Source organism: Globicephala melas, chromosome 19 (assembly GCF_963455315.2).
Source record: "Globicephala melas chromosome 19, mGloMel1.2, whole genome shotgun sequence".
Taxonomy (NCBI): domain Eukaryota; kingdom Metazoa; phylum Chordata; class Mammalia; order Artiodactyla; family Delphinidae; genus Globicephala; species Globicephala melas.
This window is the reverse complement of record NC_083332.1, coordinates 14,168,401-14,195,303: the sequence shown is the minus strand read 5'-3', so window position 1 is coordinate 14,195,303 and position 26,903 is coordinate 14,168,401. Positions and strand designations below refer to the sequence as shown.

Sequence of the window (26,903 nt, the reverse complement as noted above, 5' to 3'; positions counted from 1 at the left end):
AAGGTAATTATCGACGTGTATGTTCTTACCGCCATTTTGTTAATTGTTTTGGATTTATTTTTGTACATCTTTTTGCTCCCCTTCCTCTTTTGTTCTCTTGTGATTTGATGACCATCTTTAGTGCTACGTTTGGATTGCTTTTTCTTTTTTGTGTGTGTATCTATTATAGTTTTGGGGTTTGCTGTTCCCATGAGGTTTTGATATAGCAGTCTATAAATGTATTGATACAAGATTGTTTTAAGTTGTTGTCTTTTTCCTGCCTAGAGAAGCGCCTTTAGCGTTTGTTGCAAAGCTGGTCTGGTGGTGCTAAATTCTCTTAGTTTTTGCTTGTTTGTAAAGTTTTTGATTTCTCTATTGAATCCGAATGAGAGCCTTGCTGGGTAGAGTGTTCTTGGCTGTAAGTTCTTCCCTTTCATCACTTCTAAATACATTGTGCAACTGCCTTCCGGCTTGCAGAGTTTCTGCTGAAAAATCAGCTGATAATTTTATGGGAATTTCCTTGCATGTTATTTGTTGCTTTTCCCTTGTTGCTTTTTAATATTTTCTCTTTGTCTTTAATTTTTTTAAATAAATTTATTTATTTATTTAGTTTTGGCTGTGTTGGCGCTTCATTGCTGTGCGTGGGCTTTCTCTAGTTGCGGCAAGCAGGGGGCTACTCTTCGTTGCAGTGCACGGGCTTCTCATTGTGGTGGATTCTCTTGTTGTGGAGCACGGGTTCTAGGCACGCAGGCTTCAGTAGTTGTGGCACGTGGGTTCAGTAGTTGTGGTTCGCGGGCTCTAGAGCACAGGCTCAGTAGTTGTGGTGCGTGGGCTTATTTGCTCCGCAGCATGTGGGATCTTCCCAGACCAGGGCTCAAACCCATGTCCCCTGCATTGGCAGGTGGGTTCTTAACCACTGCACCACCAAGGAAGCCCTTGTCTTTAATTTTTGTCAATTTGATTAATATGTGTCTCAGCATATTCTTCCTTGGGTTTATCCTGCCTGGTACTCTGTGCTTCCTGGACTTGGGTGACTGTTTCCCATGTTAGGGACATTTTCAGCTATTATCTCTTCAGATATTTTCTCAGGTACTTTCTCTCTCTCTTCTCCTTCTGGACCCCTATAATGAGAATGTTGGTGCATTTAATGTTTTTCCAGAAGTCTCTTAGACTGTCCTCATTTCTTTTCATTCTTTTTTCTTCATCCTGTTCCACAGCAGTGATTTCCACCATTCTGTCTTCCAGATCACTTATCCATACTTCTGCCTCTTTATTCTGCTGTTGATTCCTTATAGTGTAGTTTTCATTTCAGTTATTGTATTGTTCATCTCTGTTCCTTAGATCTTATAGCTGTTTATTAAACATTTCTCATATCTTCTCAGTCTGTGTATCTTAACTCTTACATGGCCAGGGTGGAACTTTTTGACATTCCAAAATGGATTCTTGCATGCCTAATTAGAGAAAGTGGGCTTAATAAAACATCTTTTCAAAATTCTGACCCTGAGAGAACAAAAGTAATTTTGGGAGAAAGTTTGAAGTTGTAACTCTTATCATGTCCTTGAAATGTAAACACATCCTACATTTCCTGAGACTACAGTCTTAGCTCAACTAGTAGAAACTAAAACTGAAAAAAGAAAAAAAAAGGGAAAAGAGGCCTTTTAAAACTCGAGCAGGAAAACTATGAGACCTCTGTGTCTATTTGGATATATGTATGTCTGTGTGTACATTATAAATATGATATGTCCCTACCTCCAGATGATATTACCAAAAATAATTTGTAAAAGAGCTGTATTTAATTGACTTAAAAGTAAGTACTTAGAAATCAAATACTTCTGAATGTAACTCAAGCTATCCAAAATTTTTAAGCGTTCATATGATCTAAGATTAATCTTCAATAAGTGAAAACAAGTTTTAGTTGATGGTTTAATTAATATAGACACATCTTTAAAGTCATCAACATTAAATATAATACTTTTATTGTACCTAGGTTTACTAAAAGGTTTTAAACACGTGGCCAAGTAAGATCATAAGTCACTGTGAAACAATACTTAGATTCATTTAACCAAAGTGACAATAAAAGATTTCAAGGGCAAATTCAGAAAGCTACAACAGACTGCCTAAGAGGTAAAGAAACTGTACAATATGCTATCAAAATCAGATCAATAGTACAAGAAAATTTTATCCTCTTTACAGAGAAGCCCTAGGGAAGCCCTAGATCACTTTTAATAAGATAAAATACTGAAACATTTATTGCTAAAGAAATCTATATTGACCTACTTTAAACCTCTTATTACAGAGAGACTAAATATGTTTGAGATTATTAATAATCTTGTGCATTATTTTTGTACATGTACCTTTTGCATTATTATTGAAAGATTGTACTATGAAGTGGCATATACTTCTAGAAATTAATTTAAAAAAGGGAACTGTGAGGGACTTCCCTGGTGATCCAGTGGTTAAGACTCCATGCTCTCAGTGCAGGAGGCCTGGGTTCGATCCCTTGTCAGGAAACTAGATCCCACATACCGCAACTAAAGGATCCTGCGTGCTGCAGCTAAGATCCGGCGCAGCCAAATAAATAAATAAATATTAAAAATACTTCAGGACTTCCCTGGTGGCACAGTGGTTAAGAATCCACCTGCCAATGCAGGGCACATGGGTTCGATCCCTGGTCCAGGAAGATCCCACATGCCACGGAACAACTAAGCCTGTGCACCACAACTACTGAACCTGTGCTCTAGAGCCCACGAGTCACAACTGCTGAGCCTGTGTGCTGCAACTACTGAAGCCCATGCACCTAGAGCCTGTGCTCTGCAAGAAGAGAAGCCACTGCAATGAGAAGCCTACGCACCACCACGAGGAGTAGCCCACGCTCTCCACAGCTAGAGAAAGCCCACGCTCAGCAATAAAGATCCAATGCAGCCAAAAAATAAATTTAAAATTTTTTAAATAATAAAAAGGTAACTGTGAGAAAAGAGTTTTAGGCATGGTCAGGACTAAGATTAGATTGAATTTAATTAAAGGGACGAATTTTAATATTGAAAATAAAATGGTACAAAACTAGAATTTGTTTTTTTCTCTGTAAAGAGGATAAAATTTTCTTGTACTATTGATCTGATTTTGATAGCATATTGTACAGTTTCTTTACCTCTTAGGCAGTCTGTTGTATCTTTATGAATTTGCCCTTGAAATCTTTTATTGTCACTTTGGTTAAATGAATAAGTATTGTTTCACAGTGACTTATGATCTTACTTGGCCACGTGTTTAAAACCTTTTGATATCTTTGAAAGACTTCCTCAAATCAAATTCTAAATGAAGTTCTTCTGATCTCTAGCTAACTTTGGGATGCTTCAGAGGGCCCCTGAACATCTCAAAGGGAAATATTAAACTAATTAGATTTATCTGGTATGTTAAATTACCTGGGAAACGTGGTGAAATGAGTAATGATAAACCTTCTTAGATTATATTGTATGGGTTGTTAATATAAATATTCTAGAAATTATATGAAGTTCCTAAAATTTGAAATGTCCTGGTATGTAGTCAGTCATAACTCTAGTTATTATCTTAAAATGTTGTATGTCACAGAAATAGTGAAATTTCCATGACAGTGGCATTGTAATCAGGTCTTCAACCATGTTTTGTGTTTTTTTTAATATTTATTAGTCTGCGCTGGATCTTAGTTGCAGCATGTGGGATCTTCGTTGCTATGTGCAGGATCTTCACTGTGGCATGCAAGATCCTTCAGTTGCTTCATGCAGGATATTTTAGTTGTGGCATGTGGACTCTTAGTTGTGGCATGCATGTGGGATCTAGTTCCCTGACCAGGGATTGAACCCAGGCCCCCTGCATTGGGAGCATGGCATCCTAACCACTGGACCACCAGGGAAGTCACTAACCATGCTTTAAATTTTAAGTCTTTTTTCATTTATAGGCAGTTGCTGTCTTACTCTTATGCTTTTGCAAAAATGCTTATAGATGAATTGCCTTTATGCTCCAAAGCAAAATTAGACCCAGAAGTGAAAGGACTTCCACTTTTTATGAGGGCTGTTTCAACAGTGGCTTGCTTGTGTAAGGTTACTGAAGAAATAGAAATGGGGTCCCCTTTAACTATTTATTTTATGTCCCACACTCAGTTGAGAGTCTTCTAAACTCTTACCACACTCAGCAGTATTCTGTAAGCTGACTAACTTCTTATGAAATATTGTTGCTTTCTGCACCTAATATTACTTTGGTTCAATGTAATAACCTTAACCTTGCAACTTTGCTTCCAGAACCACAGAAAGAAAACACATGACTTCATTTTGTTAACTGATTATCATCTTGCTCCCAGGAATGAATTACAAAAAGCTCCTATTGGTAATGCTGATCTAATTTGAATTACAGATGGGTCCTACTTAAAGAATGAGCAGGTACATTATGAAGTTGGATATGTAGTAATGCCCACAGTGGACATAAATGAAAGCTCTTATATACCAAAAACAAAGTCAGCAGAATAACCTCTATTAATTGCCTTAACCAGAGCTTGCCAACTAAGACCAGATAGCAATTATTTATACTGACAGTCACTATGCCTTTGGAGTAGCACATGACTTTTGAATCCTATGGAAACAATGAGATTTTTTAACCTCTTCAGGACAACCTATTTTTTTTAATTTTTAAATTTAATTTATTTTTTTATACAGCAGGTTCTTATTGGTCATCAATTTTATACACATCAGTGGATACGTGTCTATCCCAATTGCACAATTCATCACACCACCACTCGCACCACCATGCCGCCTTTCCCGCTTGGTGTCCATACGTTTGTTCTCTACATCTATGTCTCAATTTCTGCCCTGAAAACTGGTTCATCTGTACCATTTTTCTAGGTTCCACATATATGCATTAATACACGATATTTGTCTTTCTCTTTCTGACTTCCTTCACTCTGTATGACAGTCTCTATATCCATCCACGTCTCAACAAATGACCCAAATTCGTTCCTTTTTATGGCTGAGTAATATTCCACTGTATGTATGTACCACATCTTTATCCATTCGTCTGTCGATGGGCATTTAGGTTGCTTCCATGACCTGGCTATTGTAAATAGTGCTGCAGTGAACATTGAGGTGCATGTGTCTTTTTGAATTATGGTTTTCCCTGGGTATATGCCCAGTACTGGGATTGCTGGATCCTATGGTAATTCTATTTTTAGTTTTTTAAGGAACCTCCATACTATTCTCCATAGTGGCTGTACCAATTTACATTCCCACCAACAGTGCAAGAGAGTTCCCTTTTCTTCACACCCTCTCCAGCATTTGTTGTTTGTAGATTTTCTGATGATGCCCATTCTAACTGGTGTGAGGTGATAACCTCATTGCAGTTTTGATTTGCATTTCTCTAATAATTAGTGATATTGAGCAGCTTTTCATGTGCTTCTTGGTCACCTGTATGTCTTTTTTGGAGAAAAGTCTATTTAGTTCTTCTGCCCATTTTTGGATTGGGTGATTTGTTTTTTTAATATTGAGCTGCATGAGCTGTTTATATATTTTGGAGATTAATCCTTTGTTGATTCATTTGCAAATATTTTCTCCCATTCTGAGGGTTCTCTTTTCATCTTCTTTATGGTTTCCTTTGCTGTGCAAAAGCTTTTAAGTGTCAGTAGGTCCCATTTGTTTATTTTTGTTTTTATTTCCATTACTCTAGGAGGTGGATCAAAAAAGATCTTGCTGTGATTTATGTCAGAGTGTTCTTCCTATGTTTTCCTCTAAGTTTTATAGTGTCTGGTCTTACATTTAGGTCTCTAATCTATTTTGAGTTTATTTTTGTGTATGGTGTTAGGGAGTATTCTAATTTCATTCTTTTACATGTAGCTGTCCTGTTTTCCCAGCACCACTTATTGAAGAGGCTGTCTTTTTTCCACTGTATATTCTTGCCTCCTTTATCAAAGGTAAGTGACCATATGTGCGTGGGTTTATCTCTGGGCTTTCTATCCTGTTCCATTCATCTATCTTTCTGTTTTTGTGCCAGTACCATGCTGTCTTGATTACTGTAGCTTTGTAGTATAGTCTGAAATCAGAGAGCCTGATTCCTCCAGCTCCGTTTGTCTTTCTCAAGATTGCTTTGGCTATTCGGGATCTTTTGTATTTCCATACAAATTGTGAAATTTTTTGTTCTAGTTCTGTGCCAGTGGTATGTTTGATAGGGATTGCATTGAATCTGTAGATTGCTTTGGGTAGTAGAGTCATTTTCACAATGTTAATTCTTCCAATCCAAGAACATGGTATATCTCTGCATCTATTTGTATCATCTTTAATTTCTTTCATCAGTGTCTTATAATTTTCTGCATACAGGTCTTTTGTCTCCTTAGGTAGGTTTATTTCTAGATATTTTATTCTTTTTGTTGCAGTGGTAAATGGGAGTGTTGTCTTAATTTCACTTTCAGATTTTTCATCATTAGTGTATAGGAATGCCAGAGATTTCTGTGCATTAATTTTGTATCCTGCTACTTTACCAAATTCATTGATTAGTTCTAGTAGTTTTCTGGTACCACCTTTAGGATTCTCTATGTATAGTATCATGTCATCTGCAAACAGTGACAGCTTTACTTCTTCTTTTCTGATTTGGATTCCTTTTATTTCTTCTCTGATTGCTGTGACTAAAACTTCCAAAATTATGTTGACTAATAGTGGTGAGAGTGGACAACCTTATCCTGTTCCTGATCTTAGTGGAAATGGTTTCAGTTTTTCACCATTGAGGACGATGTTGGCTGTGGGTTTGTCATATATGGCCTTTATTATGTTGAGGAAAGTTCCCTCTATGCCTACATTCTGGAGGGTTTTTATCATAAATGGGTGTTGAATTTTGTCAAAAGCTTTCTCTGCATCTATTAAGATGCTCATACGGTTTTTCTCCTTCAATTTGTTAATATGGTGTATCACATTGATTGATTTGCATATATTGAAGAATCCTTGCATTCCTGGGATAAACTCAACTTGATCATGTTGTGTGATCTTTTTAATGTGCTGTTAGATTCTGTTTGCTAGTTTTTTGTTGAGGATTTTTGCATCTATGTTCATCAGTGATATTGGCCTGTAGTTTTCTTTCTTTGTGACATCTTTGTCTGGTTTTGGTATCAGAGTGATGCTGGCCTCATACAATGAGTTTGGGAGTCTTCCTTCCTCTGCTATATTTTGGAAGAGTTTGAGAAGGATAAGTGTTAGCTCTTCTCTAAATGTTTGATATAATTCACCTGTGAAGCCCTCTGGGCCTGGGCTTTTGTGTTTTGGAAGATTTTTAATCACAGTTTCAATTTCAGTGCTTGTGATTTGTCTGTTCATATTTTCTATTTCTTCCTGGTTCAGTCTCGGAAGGTTGTGCATTTCTAAGAATTTGTCCATTTCTTCCAGTTTGTCCATTTTTTTGGCGTAGAGTTGCTTGTAGTAATCTCTCATGATCCTTCATATTTCTGCAGTGTCAGTTGTTACCTCTCCTTTTTCATTTCGAATTCTTATTGATTTGAGTCTTCTCCCATTTTTTCTTGATGAGTCTGGCTAATGGTTTATCGATGTTGTTTATCTTCTCAAAGAACCAGCTTTTAGTTTTATTGATCTTTGCTATTGTTTCCTTCATTTCTTTTATATTTATTTCTGATCTGATCTTTATGATTTCTTTCCTTCTTCTAACTTTGGGGGTTTTTTGTTCTTCTCTCTCTAGTTGCTTTAGGTGTAAGGTTAAGTTGTTTATTTGAGATGTTTCTTGTTTCTTGAGGTAGGATTGTATTGCTATAAACTTCCCTCTTAGAACTGCTTTTGCTGCATCCCATAGGTTTTGGGTCGTCGTGTTTTCATTGTCATTTGTTTGTAGGTATTTTTTAATTTCCTCTTTGATTCCTTCAGTGATCTCTTTGTTATTAAGTACTGTATTGTTTAGTCTCCATGTGTTTGTATTTTTTACAGATTTTTTCTTGTAATTGATATCTAGTATCATAGCACTGTGGTCATAAAAGATACTTGATATGATTTCAATTTTCTTAAATTTACCAAGGCTTTATTTGTGACCCAAGATATGATTTATCCTAGAGAATGTTCCATGAGCACTTGAGAAGATAGTGTATTCTGTTGTCTTTGGTTGGAATGTCCTATAAATATCAATTAAGCCCATCTTATTTAATGTGTCATTTAAAGCTTGTGTTTCCTTATTTATTTTCATTTTGGATGATCTGTCCATTGGTGAAAGTGGGTTGTTAAAGTCCCCTACTATGATTGTGTTCCCGTTGATTTCCCCTTTTATGGCTGTTAGTATTTGCCTTATGTATTGAGGTGCTCCTATGTTGGGTGCATAAATATTTACAATTGTTATATCTTCTTCTTGGATTGATCCCTTGATCATTATGTAGTGTCCTTTTATGTCTCTTGTAATAGTCTTTGTTTTAAAGTCATTTTGTCTGATATGAGAGTTGCTACTCCAGCTTTCTTTTGATTTCCATTTGCATGGAATATCTTTTTCCATCCCCTTACTTTCAGTTTGTATGTGTCCCTAGGTCTCAAGTGGGTCTCTTGTAGACAGCATATATATGGGTCTTGTTTTTGTATCCATTCAGCCAATCTGTGTCTTTTGGTTGGAGCATTTAATCCATTTACATTTAAGGTAATTATTGATATGTATGTTCCTATTACCATTTTCTTAATTGTTTTGGGTTTGTTATTGTAGGTCTTTTCCTTCTGTTGTGTTTCTTGCCTAGAAAAATTCCTTTAGCATTTGTTGTAAAAGCTGGTTTGGTGGTGCTGAATTCTCTTAGCTTTTGCTTGTCTGTAAAGGTTTTAATTTCTCCGTCAAATTTGAATGAGATCCTTGCTGGGTAGAGTAATCTTGGTTGTAGGTTTTTCTCCTTCATCACTTTAAATATGTCCTGCCACTCCCTTCTGGCTTGCAGAGTTTCTGCTGAAAGATCAGCTGTTAACCTTATGGGGATTCCCTTGTGTGTTATTTGTTGTTTTTCCCATGCTGCTTTTAATATTTTTTCTTTGTATTTAATTTTTGATAGTTTGATTAATATGTGTCTTGGTGTGTTTCTCCTTGGATTTATCCTGTATGGGACTCTCTGTGCTTCCTGGACTTGACTAACTATTTCCTTTCCCATATTAGGTAAGTTTTCAACTATAATCTCTTCAAATATTTTCTCAGTCCCTTTCTTTTTCTCTTTTTCTTCTGGGACCCCTGTAATTCGAATGTTGGTGTGTTTAATGTTGTCCCAGAGGTCTCTGAGACTGTCCTCAATTCTCTTTATTCTTTATTCTGCTCTACAGTAGTTATTTCCACTATTTTATCTTCCAGGTCACTTATCCGTTCTTCTGCCTCAGTTATTCTGCTATGACCCCTTCTAGAGAATTTTTAATTTCATTTATTGTGTTGTTCATCGTTGCTTGTTTCATCTTTAGTTCTTCTAGGTCCTTGTTAAACGTTTCTTGTATTTTCTCCATTCTATTTAGAAGATTTTGGATCATCTTTACTATCATTATTCTGAATTCTTTTTCAGGTAGACTGCCTATTTCCTCTTCATTTGTTAGGTCTGGTGGGTTTCTGCCTTGTTCCTTCATCTGCTGTGTGTTTCTCTGTCTTCTCATTTTGCTTAACTTACTGTGTTTGGGGTCTCCTTTTCGCAGGCTGCTGGTTCATAGTTCCTGTTGTTTTTGGTGTCTGTCCCCAGTGGCTAAAGTTGGTTCAGTGGGTTGTGTAGGCTTCCTGGTGGAGGGGATTAGTGCCTGTGTTCTGGTGGATGAGGCTGGATCTTTTCTTTCTGGTGGGCAGGTCCATGTCTGGTGGTGTGTTTTGGGGTGTGTGTGGCCTTATTATGACCATATAATTTTATCATATGATTTTATGATTTTGGGGGGTGTGTGGCCTTATTATGATTTTCTGCTAATGGATGGGGTTGTGTTCCTGTCTTGCTAGTTGTTTGGCATAGGGTGTCCAGCACTGTACCTTGCTGGTCATTGAGTGGAGCTGGGTCTTGGTGTTGAGATGGAGATCTCTGGGAGATTTTTGCCATTTGATATTATGTGGAGCTGGGAGGTCTCTTGTGGACCAGTGTCCTGAACTTGGCTATCCCACCTCAGAGGCACAGCCCTGTCACCTGGCTGGAGCACCAAGAGCCTGTCATCCACATGACTCAGAATAAAAGTGAGAAAAAAAAAAAGAAAGAAAGAAGAAGATAAAATAAAAAAGTTATTTAAAAAGATAAGTATTTTACAAAAAAAAAAGATAAGTATTTAAAAAAATTTTTTTATGTAATTTAAAAAAAGAAAGAAAGAAGAGAGCAACCAAACCAAAAAACAAATCCACCAATGATAACAAGTGCTAACAATTATACTAAAAACAAATACAAACCAAAAAAAAAGGACGGACAGAACCCTAGGATAAATGGTAAAAGCAAAGCTATACAGAGAAAATCACACACAGAAGCATACACATACACACTCACAAAATGAGGAAAAGGGAAAACAATATATATGTCCTTGCTCCCAAAGTCCACCTTCTCAATTTGGGATGATTCTTTGTCTATTCAGGTATTCCACAGATGTAGGGTACATCAAGTTGATTGTGGAGATTTAATCCGCTGCTTCTGAGGCTGCTGGGAGAAATTTCCCTTTCTGTTCTTTTTTCGCACAGCTCCTGGGGTTCAGGTTTGGATTTGGACCCGCCTCTGCGTGTAGGTCACCTGAGGGCGTCTGTTCTTTGCTCAGACAGGATGGGGTTAAAGGAGCAGCTGATTCGGGGGCTCTGGCTCACTCAGGCCATGGAGAGGGAGGGGTACGGAGAGCAGGGCAAGCCTGCGGCGGCAGAGGCAGGCATGACATTGCAGCAGCCTGAGGCGTGCCGTGTGTTCTTCCAGGGAAGTTGTCCCTGGATCACGGGACCCTGGCAGTGGCGGGCTGCACGGGCTCCCCAGAAGGTGGGTGTGGATAGTGACCTGTGCTCACACACAGGCTTCTTGGTGGCGGCAGCAGCAGCCTTAGTGTCTCATGCCCGTCTCTGGCATCTGCGCTGATAGCTGCACCTCGCGCCAGTCTCTGGAGCTCCTTTAAGTGGCGCTCTTAATCCCCTCTTCTCGCGCAACAGGAAACAAAGAGGCAAGAAAAAGTCTCTTGCCTCTTCAGCAGCTCCAGACTTTTTCCCAGACTCCCTCCCGGTTAGCTGTGGCGCACTAGCCCCTTCAGGCTGTGTTCACGCAGCCAACACCAGTCCTCTCCCTGGGATCCCCCTGAAGCCAGAGCCTCAGCTCCCAGCCCCAACCCATTCCGGCGGGTGAGCAGACAAGCCTCTCGGGCTGGTGAGTGCTGGTCGGCACTGATCCTCTGTGCAGGAATCTCTCCACTTTGCCCTCCGCACCCCTGTTGCTGTGCTAGTCTCTGTGGCTCTGAAGCTTCCCCCTTCCCCCACCCACAGTCTCTGCCCACGAAGGGGCTTCCTAACGTGTGGAAACCTTTCCTCCTTCACAGCTCCCTCCCACTGGTGCAGGTCCCGTCCCTATTCTTTTGTCTCTGTTTTTTCTTTTTTCTTTTGCCCTACCCATGTATGTGGGGAGTTTCTTGCCTTTTGGGCAGTCTGAGGTCTTCTGCCAGCGTTCAGTAGGTGTTCTGTAGGAATTGTTCCACATGTAGATGTATTTCTGATGTATTTGTATTTCTTGCCTTTTGGGCAGTCTGAGGTCTTCTGCCAGTGTTCAGTAGGTGTTCTGTAGGAATTGTTCCACATGTAGATGTATTTCTGATGTATTTGTGGGGAGGAAGGTGATGTCCATGTCTTACTCTTCTGCCATCTTGAAGCTCCTCCTCTTGTTATATTCTAATTGGCCTTACATGACATTTCTTAATGAACTAACATCTTTATGATGTTTAGTCTTCCAATTGTTTACCTAAAACAATATATCAGCCAGTTATTTTACCAGCAAAATGGGTTTATTTGGGAACAGCAAAGAATTGCGATTAAGGACATGCAATCTATGGCAAACCACAGGCAAGTCCAAAGGAGATAGTTTTTTTGTTTTGTTTTGTTTTATAGAGGAGAAGAGGGAGTGGGAGTGGCTATTACGAAGAGTTCATTGGAGGAAACCAGGAGTTTGAAGTGAGTGGCATTTTATTGGCTGAGTTGTGACAGTCGCTCACTGGCTGGGCTGTTGCCAGGAAAGGAAAAGCTCTTCCTCCTACTTGGTAGTAAAGTAGTATCCTTCTTCCTGTTGGAGATGCAAAGTACCTCTCTTCCTATTGGGTATGCAATTGACATGAGTGGTTGGTTTTAAGAACTCCGCCTCCTGGCCTCCCAACTCCTTTTTAAATTAGTTTGTTTGTTAATTTTCACATTTTCCCCTTTTGATCATGATCTTTCTCTGACACCTGAAACTAACACAGCATTGTAAATCAACTGTACTTCAGTTAAAAAAATAAAAGATCTTTCTCTGAAAGCATTGCTGATCAAGAGTCAGGTTTTTCCTGGTTCAGCAGCCTTTTCTCCCTCAGTGCTAGGAAGGACCTTTCCTGGGTGTCTTCACACTGGATGGAAAATGCAGATTGGAAATCTGTTGAGATTTGAGTAACAAATACATTTGAGTAACAAGGAGTATATTTACAAATTTTTGTTAAGTGTCTACTTAGGAGTGGAATTTGGTGACACTGGATATATATGTTGAACTGTGATACTTTCAATTTTCCTAAGCAGCTTTGCTAGCGTGCACTCCCACTACTAGTGTATAAGAGAATTCTTCTTGTTATGCAACCTTAAAGGCATTTGATATTGTTTCTCTCCCATCTTTTCATTTTAGCTATTCTGTTGAGTAGTTGGTAGCATTGTGTTTTAATTCGCATTTCCCTGAAAATTACAGTACTGCTTTATTTTTGTTGACTATTTGGATACCCTCTTTTAAGAAATGCCCATTGAAGTCTTCCACACAGTGTTCTGTTTGGCTGGCTGGGGTTTTTCTTACTGGTTTTTAGGAGTTGATTTTTATTCTGGATACAACTTGAGATATATCTGTATCTATATAGCTAAATATCTATATATAGCTATCCCTATCTATGTATAACTATATCTCCACACATTAATCTACCCATCACCCATTAATCTTTGAAATCTTCCTTGCTTTTTTGGTACAGGAAATCCTGGACTCAACTCATACCTTCTCTGCTTCAGATCAGAAATCCACAAGTACTCCAAAGAAACTAGGGTTGGGGTGTATGTGTGTATTTCATATATAATATCTTGCATATGATGGCTTACCTTTTACTTTCTTATTGATGACTTTGAACAGTAGTTCTTAATTTAGAAAAGTAGAAAATGTGCTTTTTTTCCTTTTGAACTATCAACTTTCCAAGTACAGTTATTTAAATAGCCACCTTGCTGACATTGGAAATGCTCTTTCACATATCTATCTATCTATATATATATATATATATTCATTCATTAAATGCATTTCAATGAATGATCATCCGTCTCCCTCCCTCACTCTTGCTCTCTCCTGTTGTCTCACTGTTAGCCTGGGTTGCTTCTTAAGCTGTTTCCTATGTTATTTTGACATCACTCACTAATCTGTGCAATCTTCCTTACTTTTTGGCATGGGAAATCATGGACACACATACCTTCCTTGCTTTAGATTAGGAATCTGCAAATTCTCCAAAGAGCTCAGGTTGATATTAGTAGGGAATAATACTTAAAGACCACAGTTTGGATGATAGGAATGTGCATTACTGTTACCTTTCCTAGGGAATAATTCGTTGACAGTCTTCTCTGTTCCTTCAAGAGAAGTTGGTCTATTTACATTTTATTTTTTTATTTTATTTTTTTGCGGTACGCGGGTCTCTCACCACTGTGGCCTCTCCCATTGTGGAGCACAGGCTCTGGACGTGCAGGCTCAGCAGCCATGGCTCACGGGCCTAGCTGCTCCGCGGCATGTGGGATCTTCCTGAACCAGGGCACGAACCTGTGTCCCCTGCATCAGCAGGCGGACTCTCAACCACTGCGCCACCAGGGAAGCCCAACACTGTATCTTTTTTAGAGTTGGTTTTGATCACTTCTTTTCCTAAAAATAAAAAACATTTCACATATAGATTAAAATTTATTTACAAAATAATCTTGCATAATTAAAAATATATATTCTTTTAGACATTTCCCCTTTGTCATTTAAAAGTTTTCTCTTCCTCTTTTTTCTTTATTAGGTAGACCAAGAATTTATTTCTTACTGATTTGTTTTTAAGAATGAGCTATTTTATTTGTTTACCCCATCTTTTTGTATTTTTTGACTGATTACATTTTGTCTTTATTCCTTTCTTTTGCTTTACTTCAGCTTACATTCCTTTTTTATCTTTTTTTAGGGTGCTTAGTTCAGTCTTATATTTAGGTTAATATAACCATTTAAGTCTTTGACTTTTTTTCTGAGCACTAAATTAGTCTGCCATCCATTCTGGTGTTGTTTTTGTCATCAAAATTTTCTAGAAAGTCTGATATTTTAATTGTTTTTAATATTTATTTATTTATTTAGGCTGTGCCGGGTCTTAGTTGTGGCACACAGGATCTTTGCTGCGGCATGCAAACTCTTAGTTGTGGCATGCATGCAGATTCTAGTTCCCCAGCCAGGGATCAAACCCAGACCCCCTGCATTGGGAGCACAGAGTCTTACCCACTGGACCACCAGGGAAGTCCCTGATATTTTAATTTGTATTTCCTCATTGAAACAACAGTGGCTTAGTTAAGTACATTGTTTACAAATAGAAAAGCTTTTAATTTTTTGCTGTTATTATTTAAATTTTTATTGTGTTATATTCAGAGATTGTTTTGTTTCAAACACCCTCCTTTTAAATTTTTTTTAGTTTTTTATTTTATTTTATTTTTTTGGTGGTACGCGGGCCTCTCACTGTTGTGGCCTCTCCCGTTGTGAAGCGCAGGCTCTGGACGTGCAGGCTCAGCAGCCATGGCTCACGGGCCCAGCCGCTCGGCAGCATGTGGGATCTTCCCGGACCGGGGCACGAACCCGTGTCCCCTGCCTCGGCAGGCGGACTCTCAACCACTGCGCCACCAGGGAAGCCCCCTCCCTCCATTTTTATACTTATATTGTAATCACAGAAAAATTCTTCTCCATTCATTTCAAATTGAACCTTACATCCACTATTTAGATTTTTCGTAGGCTCTTCTTTTATCTAGATTGCCACCCTCCAGGTTTTATCCCAAATATCCTTTTTAATAGATTCCCTGACACTCCTAGTTTCCCCAGACAATTTCCTCATACCATTCACTTACTCTCCTCTCTCCAAAATTATGGTCTCCTTGTTCAGTTTTTAAATAACTGTTCAATATGATACATAACTGCTATAATATCTAAAAATCATTCAGATACTTTTCCATAAAGAATAAGAATGGTTGGTTCTAGATGTAAGGGGATAGAAGGGAAATCTGTGAAATGTTATGAAGTAAGCAGACTGAGCATCTAGGAGGGTTGAATAATAGTGAAACTCAACTGAATATATGTTAATTGTACACATCTCTATGCACAGCAGGGAATGAACAATATTGGTGGAGACATCTGTTTGATTGGATAACTGCTTAAAGAATTATTAGGTAAAACAAGGACCTTTTTCCTTTTACACATTTGGCTGAGCTACCTTGAATTTCCTTTAGTCCCTATATATATATAGGAAGTAAAGTAGGAAAAAGTGCACTTAATCACTGCAGTAACGTATGAGAGATTAGAGGTAGGGAGAAGTGTCTTTTGAGTGTTGTGAAATTATTTAAGTGATTATTATGATATTCAACTGCATTACAGTGACTTTGTAATATTTTCATCTAGTATCATAGTTTGACAGTTATCATTTTATTCTAAATTTATTATTCTAAATTTATTTATTCTAAATAAATTTATTATTTATTCTAAATTCTAAAGTTAATCATTTAACACCTGCTATGTCCCAGTCAATTTATTTATTTTGAACGAAATAGGAATTATATCTTCCTTTGGGATGGTTTGGGAATCAGAAACAGCAAAGCAAAGCGAAAATTTATGTATATGTGTTGAAAACTGTGACATGAAGAAAAGAATCATGATGTTGTGATTGAGAATAAACATGGATCTGCTTATAGTCAGCAGGGCAAACATTTCTTTGCAAGAAATGTTTAACCTAAGATGAAAGGATGAATAGTCAGCCTTTCATTGAGCCCAGGAGAGGTGATTCTTAGGAGATGAAATAGCCTGTAAAAAGCTGTATGAAATGGAAAGGTTGTGGGCATAATCTAGGAGCTGAACAGTAGCAAGTGTCCTAAGAGAGTAAAGAGGACAGTTTCTTCCAGAGAAGTCTTTAGGTAAGCAAAGGCCATATTATATTCTATGGTAACATGTTTGGATTTTATTCTAAGAGTAAAGGAAATGATTAATATTATTAAATGGGAACTCCTAAACTTTGATTTATATTGGAATCATCTTGTGAAGTTATTAAACATGTAGATGCCCAATTACTCCTTTAGATTTGATTCACCTTCGTCTGGGGTGGTACCCAAATAGCTGTACTTGTAAGAAGCTCTCCAGATTATTCTGATTGACACCTGAATTTCAAATCACCACAATCTTACATAATCTCTCATTATTCTCTCAGCTCATAGTTTTGATTTAAAACTACCTAATTATATTGAAAGTTCTTTAAGCCATTTATTTCTTTTCAAGAATTGTTTTCATTTTGTATCCTATTTTTAAGATAGAAACTGTATGTTTTGCTGGCTGCTAGAAAGTTATCTTTGTTTGCTTTTTTGTTTTCTTTTAGGTTTACTCTCCAGGTATAAGACCAAGAAGTTATCTCCAGAGGACATTTATGAAATCAGTTTATCCTGATGGAAGATAATAGGAGGAAGTAAAACTCCTTGTCTTAAAGGATCTATTTTGAGAAATGAGTGGCAGAGCAAAAGTGAGTTTGAGGGTCAACAGGGACTTCGAGATAGATATTTCAGTCAAATGAAAATCATCTATAACATGCCAACATGTAGAAAACATTCATCTTTTACTCTGAATCAGAGAATTCATAATAGTCAGAAACTTTATGAATATAGGGAATGTGGAAAACCCTTTAGTTGTGGCTCAAATTTTGTTCAACATGAGGAAATTCATTCTGGTGATAAACTTTTGATTGTAAAGAATGTGGGAATACCTTTAATAGTGTCTATCGGGAGTTCCCTAGCTGTCCGGTAGTTAGGACTCGGTGCTTTCACTGCTGTCGACCCAGGTTCAATCCCTGGTCGGGGAACTAGGATCCCGCAAGCCACACAGTGTGGCAAAAAAAAAAAAAAAAAAAGTGTCTAAGTGTACATCAGAAAATTCATACTGGTGAGAAACTATGAATGTAATGTATATGGGAAGGTCTTTAGTTGTATCTATCAGCTTACTCTGCATCGGAGATTTCATACTGGTGAGAAACCCTATGAATGTCAAGATTGTGGAAAAGCTTTTCTACTTGTTTTTTTCCTTACACAGCATCAGAAAATTCATACAGGCAAGAAACCCTGTGAATGTAAGGAATGTGGGAAAACTTTTAGTGCATGTGGTCAACTTACCTGTCAGCAGAAAATTCATACAGGCAAGAAGCCCTGTGAATGTTAAGGAATGTGGGAAGGCCTTTAGACTTGATTTTTACCTCATTGAACACAGAAGAATACATACAGGTAAGAAACCTTATGAATGTAAGCAATATGAAAAAACCTTTAGTGTGTGTGAACAGTTTAATTGACATTAAAACAGTTCATACTGGTATAAAACCTTTCGACTGTAAGGTATGTGGGAAGGCTTTTAGTTGTAATGGCAACCTTAGAGTACATCATAGAATGCATACTGGTAAGAAATCATATGAATGTAAGGAATGTGGGAAGACTTGTGGGAGTATATTCTCAAGCTAGTGTACATAAGAAAATTCATACTGATGTGAAACCCTACAAATGTATAGAATGTGGGAAGCCCTTTAAATTTAGTTTCTATTTTACTGAGCATCAGATAATTCACACTGGTGAAAAGCCCTATGAATGTAAAGAACGTGGAAAGGCCTTTATTCATAGAACAGATCTAAAAGAACATCTGAGAATTCATTCTGGTTTAAAACTCTTATGTATGTAAAGAATGTGATAAGGCCTTTAGTTGATGTGGACAGTTGACTCAACAGCAGAAAATTCATACGGGTATAAAACCCTATGAATGTAAGGAATGTGGAAAGGCCTTTAGTCATAGTGGAGACCTTAGACCATATCAAAGAATTCATATTGGTGAGAAATCCTGTGAGTGTAAAGAATGTGGGAAGGCCTTTAGAATTAATTCATACTTTACTGAACATCAGAGTTTTCTACTGCTGAGAAACCCTATAAGTTATGTAGGAAGGTCTTTAGACAACATTCACATCTTTATTGGCATCAGAGAATTCAGAATGTAACGGAATATAGGAAAGCCTTTCCATGTCATTTTCTGTTTACAGAATAGCAAAATATTCATGCCAGAAAGAAATTCTGTGAATGTGACTCTTTCCAGACATGTTAATTTAATAAGTGTGTAACAGCCTTCTAATACCTCTCAATCCTTCTTAAATTTTAGGAAGTTCGTATTAGGAAATAAACCTGTTAATGTAACTGTTAACCAAGAATTCCAAGAACAGAGACCTGGTTGAAGAAAAAAAGGAAAAAAGCGCTTTTATTTGGGGTTTGTTAGAACTGCAGCCCAAGAAACACAACCCACTCGAATTGTGTTCTGCTGGACTATAAAATGGGGTAGGCTTAAAAAGGTAAAAAACTGCAAAGTTACATAAGTTGTCAAGAATTAGGATGTGAGCTGGCAAGAGGTAAGGGTGCTTGTTAAACAAGGATGCTTTGGGGTTACATAATTGTGTCGGGGGTGGGAGACTTTTAAACTACAAGGTTGCAACTAGCAGCTGCTAGCAAATACTGTTTTGAAAACAGCTGGTGCTGTCCTTGAGTTTAATACAATTCAGAGAAAATTCAAGTTCTCAGTGATGCATGAATGTGTCTCAGACCAGATCCTCAGTGTCTGCCAGATTACATTTTTGTATGCCTGAACTATGAATACTCCATTATAATTTCAATTTGTCATCAAAATAATTGTGGGGAAGTTTTTAATCAATGACATATACTTATCATCATTGCCTTTACTATCTGTGTGATAGTGGGCAACACATTTACCCTTCAGTGTGTCATTTATAAAATGGTACCCACCTAAAAGTGTGGTTGATAGTTTATAACATGTACAATTTTGCAAAAACTACCTGGCCAAAAAACTCCTTTGAATGAAAAATAGATATGATAATTTTTATTATTATCAACATTATACTTAATGAGTTTCTTAATATAAAGACATAATGAAGGTAACAAATTTAGAAAGCCATTCATCACTTATTGTATTTCAGGAAATTCATCTTTGATAAAATCCATAAGAATATAAAGAACATGTAAAGATCAAATGCAGACTTCATTGCTTAAGTTCTACCAGAAAATTAGAGCTGAAAAGTAACCCTAAGGATTTAATGAGTGTGAGAATATTAAGAATATAGCTGGTGAAACATCAGGGAATGGTGTGAAGGATTTTACCAATAATATAGAAGTTAAAAGGATAACAAAGAGCAAACTGCCTAGAAAATATTTACCAACTTTATTATGAAAAATTTCTGACAAAAACATAGAACACATTCTGTAATGAACATCCATTTACCCTTCACCTAGATTTGAAAATTTACACTTTGTATATTTGCTTCATTTTTCTATAAAATATAATTTTTGCTGTACCATTTAATAATAAATTGTAAACATTTTATCACTTTACCCTCAATAAATCAGTTTGTATCCTAGAAGTTAGGATATTACCAAAATATTATAATCATACCTTAAAAATTAATTCTATACATTCTATATTCTGTCCATATTTAATTTTCCCTAATATTCTCAAGAATATCTTTTAACAAGGATTCACTCTCCAGGCTCATACTTGTTAGTGGTTATGTCACTTTTAAACTGAACAGCACTCCCCCATCTTTGTTTCATGGTTATGTTTTTTTGAAGAATCCATCACAGTTGTCTTAGAATGTCTTAAGTTCTTGGTTTGTCAAATTTATTTCCTCATAATGTTGTTCATCTTGTTACACTGTTTCTAAATTGGAACTTAAGTAGAAGCTTGATTTGCCTCTTGTTAAACATTTTTAGCAAGAACACTTCACAGGTATCTGTGACTGCCAGATCTCTCATTATAAAACTAGCTTATTTTTTTGCAATTCGTAAGTAATTGGGTAATAATTTGCACCTCCTGTTGGAAATGTATAATAATCTATATGTATAAAACAAGTAATAGATTAAACTGAAAGTCAAATTTTAAATTATAACCCATTCAGAGAGGACTGGTACTAAAATGTTTGTATTTCAAAATTTGTGAGATGTAGCCAAACCTCTACTCAGTGTGAAATTAACATCCTTCGATGCATACAGAAAACTAAAATTAAGGGATGGGACTTTTTGTTATCTCCCACCTCAGCTCCTATTCCAGTGTCTTTCTCATATATTAGGCACTTGATAAAACTTGAAAAAAATAAGCAGTCAAGTGAAAAAGTTAAAATAAAATGAATACTAACAGAAGGAAGTAGTTAATGCAATTTAAACTAGAAATTAATTTTAAAAAACACTCGTAGACTTACCCAATTTTTCCAATTTAAATTAGAAATTAGTTTTAAAAAACACTCGTAGACTTACCCAATTTTTCCAATTTGATAAAAGAAAAATGACACAATTATAGCAGCATGAATAACAAGAGGAATATTATTAACACAGATACTGATGTTGTTCTTTGTGAGGAAATATTATGTAAATTTATTTCAATATATACAAAATTCCAGTTAATGAATTATTGTCTAGGAAGTGAACTTTATTGAAATTGATAAAACATAAGCCTGAAAAGACCATTAATGAGTGGGAAAGTTAAATTTAGCAAAAAAGCTCCTTTTTATGAGCCAGCACTTACAATCTGTTAGCTCCTTGGATAAAAACTTCAAGGAGATAATCCTTAACAGAATTTTCCCAGTTCATGCTGCATGACTGATGTAATCCAGATGACAAAACTAGAGAATAGTTATTAAAAGGCAAATCTAGATGAGTTCTAATTAAATAGAAAAGGCAAAAAGCTAAATAGAATATTTGTCAGCAAAATGATATAAAAACATTATGCAGTAAATTCTCATTTATTTGAAATAAACCAGCATTGGAAATTTCTAATTATGTACATATCTAGCTTAAATGATTGAAAACAGAACTTGATTAATTCTCTTTTATCTTCTAGATTCATTCTCTTAGCCTTACTATCACTGATATTGTCCTGATTTCTCAAAATGAAAAAGTGCTCTCTCATTTTAACATTTTGAAGGTGATACAATTTAACAATCAGTGGCATCCTGTAATTACTTTCAAGTAAATACCAACCAAGATTTTTATGTGTATGAAAAGCTTTCATTGGTATTTTCTGGTAAGATCAACAGTGTTCCAGTATCAAAACATTTTATATTTGATGGAATGTATTGTATGTATATACACTTGCCTATACACACTCTAGACGTAAGGATTTAAATTTAATTCTTTATAAGAGTTTCTTGAAAACAACCGCCAAAACAAAGGCACTTCAATGTTTTTGTTTAGATTTTAATAAATGGTGCTGGGACTCTTATACATACAATGCATACCACATACAGGCAGCTCCTGAAAATCTAAATAACTTCTGGTGAATATCAGAGAATACCTGAAGTACTTGGCATTAGATCATCTAAGGAAAGCCGATGATCTAAGACCAGAACACGAGAGAATATACACCACAATTTAAAAAGTAAGTGTGGCATAATGTGATCTATGTCTAGGGTTTGTCACAAGGAGCATGAGTGGAGACAATGGCAACAGTGAGATTGCTGGGAGAAGTAATTTCACCTAGCATATCACCCTTTCTTAAACTAGTTAGTAAGTACTATTGTTTGCTTCTGGGAGAATGTGAGAGGCTACTGATTGGTATTATTCTGGAAAAAACAGGAGCATCCCTATACTTAGGACTAGCTGGCAAGGAATTTTGTACCACAGTAGCCCTCCTGCTAGCCTGTCTCTCTCTAAAAACAAATCAGAGTACAAATCAAGGCAGCACATCCTAGTCCTGCCCTGAGGCAGATTACATCAAAAGGATCCTCAAGTGTAAAACTGAGTATATGTCAGAATACCAAACATTTGATAAAAGTAGATTCTCATAAAATAGAGAAACAAAGCTAACCAACTGGAAATACTACCAGTAGAATAAACAGAACAGGACTTTTAAGTATGAATAGCATCCTCAAAATGATGTGAACATATATACTATATCCCCAAAACAGAATCTACTAGAGATTACACAAGTTATTTAAATGTTTTTGCGAAAATAACTCAGTAGAGGGACTTCTGTTTCTAAAAAGATGGAATACATGTCCTTTTCCCTGTTCTTCCTGCTAAATACAACTCAAAACTCTGGACATTATATATAAAACATACAAGATGACTCTCAAAGATGAAGAGAAGCTAGGGACCACAGGACCTAAGGAGCAACATGGGGTGAGTTCCACAGGTTTCATTTTTATCCCAAACTTGGAGCTAAAGAAGCTGGTAATTGAAATGCTAATGTGCAGAGACTGAAAAAAAGTCTCAAGAAAAGCCTGTTCTCTCCAACCAGAGAAACAGGAAAGGACAGCCTAACAAGACATGAAACTTTTAAACAACTGCTCTACTTCAGGCAAACACCACCAAAAAATCTGTGGCCCTATCCCCACCACTGACACCAGAGGCCAAATGGAGACTCTAGCCCTCTGACCTTTATTAGGTTGTAAAAAGTATCCCCAATGTCCCCACCAGATTGTGTCAGAAAAAGTTGAGCATGAAGTCCACCCTTTAATGGGCCCCTCCACTACCAGTACGATGTCAATGGTGCCTAAATGGGGAGCCTGACCTTCCATAACCAATGAAAATATTGTTCAGGAAATGAGAAATCGAGAACAGCCTCAGATGAAAATGATTTTTAACAACAGGCATACCCTCAAAGAATGACTTCCAGGATTTGTTGCCAACAAAACTATCCCCAAAGAATGCCTAAAGAAATACCTGTAAACAAAAATGAAACATTAAAGAATTGTGGAAAACAAGGAAGGTAGACAGAACACCATAAGAGCAAAACTGTGGGTAAAATAGATTTTCCTTTCCTTAATTATGTTTGACAGTTTAAACAAAAATCATAACACTGTCTAATGTGGTCTTCAAGAAATATTCAAGTCAATTAGAAATGAGAGAGAAGAAAGGAAAGTAAGGTTTCTACACTTACAGTGGATAAATGTTGAACCATTATACTTCAGTATGTACAGCTGGCCCTCCATGTCTATGGGTTCCATATCCACAGGTTGAAAATACTTGAAAAAAAAATTCCAGAAAGTTCCAAAAAGCTAAACTTAAATTTGCCACATGCTGGCAACTATTTACATAGCATTTACATTGTATTCCCAACTATTTACATAACATTTATATTTTATTAAGTATTATAAGTAGTCTAGAGATAATTTATAGTATACAAGCATGTGTGTAGGTTATATGCAAGTACTACACCATTTTATGTAAGTAGGGAATTGGGCATCTGTGGATTTTGGTATATGCAGTGGGTCCAGGCATTAATACACTGTACCAGGGGACAACTGTATATATTATGTCATGCCTAGAACAACTCCTAAAAAAAAATATGAGACCCCACAAATACTCTACTCTAAACAGAAAAATAGCAGAGTAGGAAACTACAGCAGTCCATCCAACCACAAAAAGTAATTAATAGACTGGCAAAAACAGAATCAACTTTTTCAAAAATCTGGTAACTAATCAGAAGTGAACAGCATTCAGAGAACTTCTGAATCAAGAGAAAAACAAGTGTTATCATAATAAGTGAAGTAAGAAAGACAAATACCATATGATATCACTTACATATGTAGTCTAAAATATAACACAAATGAACTTATCTATGAAACAGAAACAGACTTAAAGGTATAGAGAACAGACTTATGGTTGCCAAGCGGGTGGGGTGGGGTGGGGTGGGGGAGGGATGGATTGAGAGTTTGGGATTAGTACATGCAAACTATTATATATAGAATGCATAAACAAGTTCCTACTATACAGCACAAAGAACTATATTCAATATCCTGTAATAAACCATAATGGAAAAGAAAAAATAACCAAGTGAATCTCAGAGCTTTGTGGTATTTTAATTTACCCTGGTCCCATGCCTCATTCCCCAGCTCAGCAGCAGTCTTGACTACAACAGCCCACACTCCCAATACTGCTACCTAGAATCTATAGGAAAGGGGAAATCACAATAGGAAAGGCAAATATATATTAAGGATTGAAGATTACTTAAATAACCCAGTATGTAGATTAAAAATAAATTTTTAAAATTGTAAAAGTGATAACTACAATAAACAGTAAAAGGATAAACATGAAGATATAAAAGAGAACATCAAAATAAAGTCTGGGAGGAGGGAAATATAAAAATATATATCTTTTAGAACATGACTAACTTGAATGATTATCAGTTTAAAGCAAGTAGATATAGTTATGGGTCAACATACTTGAACTCCACGGTAACTACAAAGCAAAAACATACAATAGATTCACAAAATATAAAAAGAAAGGAACTCAAGCATATCACAAAAGAAAATCATCAGAAAAAAAAAAAGGACTGCAAAAACAACTGCAAAACAAGGATTAAATGGCAATAAATATACACCTATCAATAATTACTTTAAACATCATTGGACTAAATGCTCCAATCAAAAGATATAGAGTGGCAGATTGGGGGAAAAAGAAAAAGAACCTGCAATATGCTGCCTAAAGACACTTCAGGGCAAGAGACACAGACTGAAAGTAAGGGGATGGATAAAGATATGTCATGCAAATAGAAAAGAAAAAGGGGGTAGCAATACCCATATCAAACAAAATAAAGCCATAAAGAAAGACAAAGGCATTACATAATGATATAGGGATAAATACAAGAGGAGGATATTACATTTGTTAACATGTACATACCCAAAACAGGAACACCTAAATATATACAGCAAATACAGACAGAGAGGAAGAAATTGACAATGCAATATTATGAGACTTTAACACCCCACTAACATCAATGGATGGATCATACAGACAGAAAATAAATAAGGCAGGAGAGATCCTAAATGACACCAGTTGTACTTCACTGATATCTACAGGACACTATATCCAAAACAAACAAAAACAAACAGAATACACATTCTTTTCAAGCACCCATGGAATGTTTTCTAGGATAGACCACATACTAGGTCACAAAAGCCTTAGCAAAGAAGAGGATAGAAATTATTTCAAGCATCTTTTCTGACCACAACGTTTGAAACTAGAAATCACTGACAGAAAGAAAACAGGAAAAGAAGGAAAACATAGAGACTAAACAACATGCTACTTTAAAACCAATGGATCAATGATGAAATCTAAGAAATCAGAAAACTTGTGGCAAAAGAAAATGAAAACACAACATTACCAAATCTATGATGCACCAAAAACAGTTCTAGGAGGGAAGTTCATAATGATACAGGACTTCCTCAAGAAATAAGAAAAAAAATCTCAAAAAAAAAAAAAACCCAAAAAACAACCTAGGGACTTCCCTGGTGGTCCAGTGGTAATGAATCCACCTTACAGTTCAGGGGACATGGGTTCGATCCCTCGTCAGGGAACTAAGATCCCACATGCCGTGGGGCAACTAAGCTCGCACGCCACAACTACTGAGCTTGCATGCTTCAACTACAGAGGCTGCAAACTACTGGGCCCACACACCCTGGAGCCTGCGCACCACAACTAGAGAGAGAAAACCCACATGCCACACCTAGAGAGAAGCCCGCACACTGCAACAAAAGATCCCACATACCTTGACAAATATCCCGTGTGCCACAACTAAGACCCGACACAGCCAAAAATAAATAAAATAAATAATAAATGAATCTTAAAAAAAAAAACCAACCTAAACTACCACCTAAAACCATTAGAAAAAGAACAAACAAAGCCCCAAGTCAGCAGAAGAAAGGAAGTAATAAAGATCAGAGAGGAAATAAATAAGAGATTTTTAAGGTTCCCTGGTGGCACAGTGGTTAAGAATCCGCCTGCAGGGGTTCGAGCTGTGGTCTGGGAAGATCCCACATGCCACGGAGCAACAGCCTGTTCACCACAACTACTGAGCCTGTGAACCACAACTACTGAGTCCACATGCTATAACTACTGAAGCCCGCGTGCCTGGAGCCTTGCTCTGCAACAAGAGAAGCCACCGCAGTGAGAAGCCCACGCACCGCAATGAAGAGTAGCCCCCATTCGCCACAACTAGAGAAAGCCTGCGAACAGAAATGAAGACCCAATGCAGCCAAAAATAATTAAATTAAAAAAAATAGAAAAGATCAATAAAACCAATAACAGGTTCTGTGAAAAGTTTTTAAAAATGGACAAACCTTTAGCCACACTCACCAAAAATAAGAGAGACAGGATCCAAATAAAATAAGAAATGAAAGAGCAGAAATAACCAACACCACAGAAATACAAGAAATCATGACAGAATACTATGAACAGTTATATGCCAACAAATTGGACAAGCTAGAAGAAAGGGACAAGTTTCTAGAAACAGAGAGCCTGCCAAGAATGAGTCAATAAGAAACGTAATTTGAATAAACTGATCACTAGAAGTGAAATAGAATCTGTAATTTTAAAAACTCCCTACAAACAGAAGTCCAGGACTGGATGGCTTCACTGGGGAATTCTACAAAACATGTAAAGAAAATTTAATACCTATCCTCAAACTATTCCAAAAAATTTAAGAGGAACACTCCCAAATT

The 26,903-nt window shown here is 36.7% G+C and overlaps 2 long non-coding RNA genes across 2 annotated transcripts in view; one reads left to right on the top strand and one right to left on the bottom strand.

The window, feature by feature from the left end:
• LOC115862667 (uncharacterized) overlaps positions 1–24,074 on the top strand; it is a 41,940-nt gene extending 17,866 nt beyond the window's left edge. The window contains exons 3-5 of the long non-coding RNA XR_004043166.2: positions 16,758–16,898; positions 17,462–17,649; positions 18,563–24,074. This is a non-coding gene — a long non-coding RNA (uncharacterized lncRNA). The remainder of the gene's footprint in view (positions 1–16,757; positions 16,899–17,461; positions 17,650–18,562) is intronic.
• The window catches only part of LOC132593918 (uncharacterized), a 29,668-nt gene continuing 14,585 nt past the window's right edge, over positions 11,821–26,903 (bottom strand). The window contains exon 3 of the long non-coding RNA XR_009560014.1: positions 11,821–14,032. This is a non-coding gene — a long non-coding RNA (uncharacterized lncRNA). The remainder of the gene's footprint in view (positions 14,033–26,903) is intronic.